Source organism: Apostichopus japonicus, chromosome 15 (genome assembly GCF_037975245.1).
Source record: "Apostichopus japonicus isolate 1M-3 chromosome 15, ASM3797524v1, whole genome shotgun sequence".
NCBI lineage: Eukaryota > Metazoa > Echinodermata > Holothuroidea > Aspidochirotida > Stichopodidae > Apostichopus > Apostichopus japonicus.
Window position 1 is genome coordinate 13,447,776 of NC_092575.1, and position 4,018 is coordinate 13,451,793.

Below are 4,018 nucleotides of genomic sequence, written 5' to 3' on the forward strand. Positions count from 1 at the left end.
TATTGCACATTATAACTTAAGGGTTTTAATTCTAAAAATGTACCACTTTTAATAAACTATGATATATATTGCTTTGTAATAAATCAAATACTTTTAGATTTTCCCCCTATGTTATGAATGCATTTCGTCTGTGCATGTATGCGTAAATATACACATATAATGAAAAGTTCCTCTTCATAATTGTTACACTCCCCATCCAAACTGTTTTACACATGTGACCCCCTCCCCCTCTACTTTACATGTAGCTAAATCCCTAGTTACAGTGAGATGTGCCAATGCCCCAAGACCAGTGAGTTATTTCTTTTGTATAAATCAATATATAAGTTGGCACACTAAGACATCATGGCATATCGTAGATGTGAAATAAAGTTAGTCGGTATATATCCGTTACCTTAGTACTCTTTCTACAGTCTTCTGCAAAACTAGGTACTTTCTCCATGTTACGGAAACGAAATGTTTATAATTCGTATTCCTGCAAAAAGTGTTTCCAAGGGAGTTAACGTATAAAAGAAAAGATCGACAAGGTTTCGAATGGTATTTTGAATAATAATAGTTCTATATTCTACAAATAATATGAATAATAAAGGTGAATGGTACAAATAAGTGAATAACGAAGACAGTTAACTTAAGCCCCAGATAGAAAGAAATAATGTATCTATTAAGACTGGGTCGATACACTCAATGGTGTAGTAGAGCTGGGCCTTTGCGATGATTCAAGATACAGGTTCTTCATCAAAAGGCGCGGCGAGGAATTAATAAGTGATTAAAAGTTTATCCAAGGACAGTTGTACTAGTTATAACAGGATCCACTTCAATTCACTGCATGGAAGTCAGATATGGTATGGAAAAGGGAAAGTCCATTCCGTAGTAGAGGTGAAGATAATTAGATGAAATAAAAGTCACTAAAGACTTGAATATCCTTCAGTCAAAACTTGAACAGATGCACAAAACGTGTTAACAATATGAATAAAACAGGTAACGAAATGTTACGGCAAAACAATAAAGAACCGTGATATTGGAACAGGGTCAGGGGCGATGGTTCCCCAACAACAGTATATAAACCTCTGACTGGTTTCAGGACGCGGTATTTGCGTCATCGTCATCAGTAAATGTAGTTGTGAGTATGCAAGAGGTAAAGCATGCCCATAACACCCTCCTCCCCCATCCCCTCTCAGCAAAAAAAGTGTGATTTGAAGAAAATGTGGATATTTATCATAAGGTGTCTGGTAGGTAGGGTAATCTACGTAAAACTACTAATAGCTAAAATGAATATATGAATAAGATCATGTTTTCTGGTTCCTTTAAACTCTGGGGAACAAAATAATGACAACATGACTTTGAAAAAGTTAACCCTCTTCACAAACTTCAAACTTGATTAAAATTTCAGACTAAGATATCAAGATTTAACACCATCATAGTTCATCCTCCAAATCATCTTCCCCTGCATCAACAATCTCAACATCTTCTTGGAAGTTGCTGCAATTTCTATATTTACATAGGTCTGTACAGGGTAGTTGTGCATTCATTCAGGAACATCTTCCTTTAAGACATTTGCCGACTCTACAGCTACTGCTGACACACTGAAGCGAAACATCTGGGTCAGGTGGCTTCGTCATCCAAGTGATTATAAGGTCATCATTTTCAAGTTTCCATCCATGTCCCTCTGGTGAGAGTGCATCAATCCTTTGCTGCAATGCCCTACTGTGAATAGCAGCCTGGTTGGTGCAGCGCTTAACATGCTGGATCAGAGCATCTTTTGTTGGTGGTAAACTCTGCTCTGAGGAGGAGATGAACAGAACACCTTGTACCATGAAATTGGATATTTTTGAGTCTCACATTTTATGATGGGCTACCAATATAATTACAATTCAGCTAGAAATATGTTGCAAATTACTTTAACAATTTCAATGGAAAGATTAACCTGATATTGCATCTCAAAGCGTTTAGAGAATTTTTTAATTTTCCTTTGGGGGAGGACCCCCATATTCCAAAAGTCCTAGATCCACCCCTGAACACTCAATGAACCACACATTGAAGAGAGTACTTTACCTTTCAAGATCTGTATGTCTTCCTTGTCAAGAATTGTATCTAGTTTCTTCAACATAGAGAGTGGTACCTCACTTCAATGGCAACACAGTCTTTTAATATTCATAAAATCTGGGCTCATCTTTTTTCCGCTCTGCTGCTTGTCGAAGCAATCCTTTAATAAAATGAAATAAAAAAGCAAATTGTTTTGCATTTTCTGTTGATCAAAATGTAAGTTTGAACAAATAAGAACTAAGACAATTTTATTTCTATACCATGTGATCTGCTCATCTTCTATGGACAAACAAAGACACATTCAAATTTTGCAAACCAGTGTCATGCAAAAAAGAATTAAAACAGGCTTTTTTTGACAGTACAGTACATTATCTCTTAATGTTTAAATTATACAATGGTAGATTATATCTGTTACTAATAATAAAGGAGACACATACTTGTTCATTTTGGTAAAGCTAGACAGGCTGATCATAAGACCTTGCAAACCTAACCTTATTGCACCTTTGTTACACTTATTTTTCTAACTAATATAATATCTCTATCATTCAAATAAAGGGCCACAGTAAGAAAACTATGAAGCCTGTATTTAACACTTAGGCTAGTGCCCCAGATGGAGAATTTGAAACAAATTTCCATTCCTACCACCTTATAACAAAAACAAATCAGATGACCATGCCACTAATTATATTATGTTCAGGTCCAACACTGTGCCCTTTGACTTGGATTCTATTCCTCAAGAGCTACTACTGATCTTGCATTATGCAACTTCTCTTAACACTTCAACTATGCCACAGAAGTACAAGTAGAGTCGTGTAGTATGCTTAGGCTTACCTCCATCGAAAGTCTCTGCCTGCTGCAGCTTGTCCTGCACCCGTTTGCAACGCCGAGTAATGTATTGTTTCTTTTCCCACATATAATAAATTGAACAGGCAATACACCAGAGCTTCTGCTTGGTTTCCTCGATCTTTTCCGTCAATTCTTCGTTTAAAATCATATGGGGTCTCCTCTGGAACTGTCCGTTTTCTTGCAGCAATGTGCTTGCTATCAATGAACCGCCTGTAACACTTATCGTGGAACCCCATCATACTATGCTGTTGAACACACGCTTGATCGTAGTAGGCCATGGAGTAATCAGTAGTACGGCGATATCACTGTCTCCGCCGCTGAGATTAAGCCAATCTTTAGCGCAAGAAGTAACTTTAGTCCATCGTTTATTCGTCAGTGCCTTGACTGCTTCAAATTTTACAGATTCAATGTGCACTGAGCACTGTAGATTTCCGTGTGTCGAAGACTGACTAGCGCCCGTGGGAGCCGCCATGTTTGTTGTTTTCTACAAAGATTGCACACAGAACTCATGGCTCATTGGACAATTCATATCACATGGTACAGATATCTCACTGGCGCACAACTTTTGAACGTAAAACGGCAGGTTTCTTAACATACGCAATAAAAAAATATAGTTCGATCTTTCGAGCGGAATTGCAAAAAAAACTGCAGGAAAGTACATGGAGAACTTTTGGATCATTAATCTAAGTTAATTTATGTATTCAATGCTGTAGAGAAATTTTAGACCCGCAGTTGCTGGAACGAAACAAGCGAATTTCGACCTTCAGCTGATGGCCTATATGTTTTGTCCGGCATAAATATGTTCAGTCTATGCAATTTGACTGTAATTAGCCAGTCTTAGAACTATACTGATATATCGACTATCTCGAGAATAGGGCCCTTTAATGGGGATACGGACGGCAATGAGGGGGTCAAAATGTATTCTGTTAGGGAGCCAGAGGTCGTATCTAACGAACTCCAGTATGTTTGGTCCGGCATAAATATGTTCAGTCTATGCAATTTGACTGTAATTAGCCAGTCTTAGTACTATACTGATATTACGACTATCGAGAGAATAGGGCCCTCTTTGGGGATACGGACGGCAATGAGAGGGTCAAAATATCTCCTGTTAGGGAGCCAGGGGTCGTATCTA

The 4,018-nt window shown here is 37.9% G+C and overlaps 1 long non-coding RNA gene across 1 annotated transcript; it reads right to left on the bottom strand.

The window, feature by feature from the left end:
• Window positions 1-525: 525 nt before the first annotated feature.
• Window positions 526-3,660, bottom strand: LOC139980820 (uncharacterized). The gene is made up of 3 exons (XR_011797710.1): window positions 2,872-3,660; window positions 2,050-2,200; window positions 526-1,777 (listed from the first exon to the last, which is right to left on the bottom strand). It is a non-coding gene; the product is annotated as an uncharacterized lncRNA (long non-coding RNA).
• Between the last annotated feature and the right edge of the window lie 358 nt (window positions 3,661-4,018).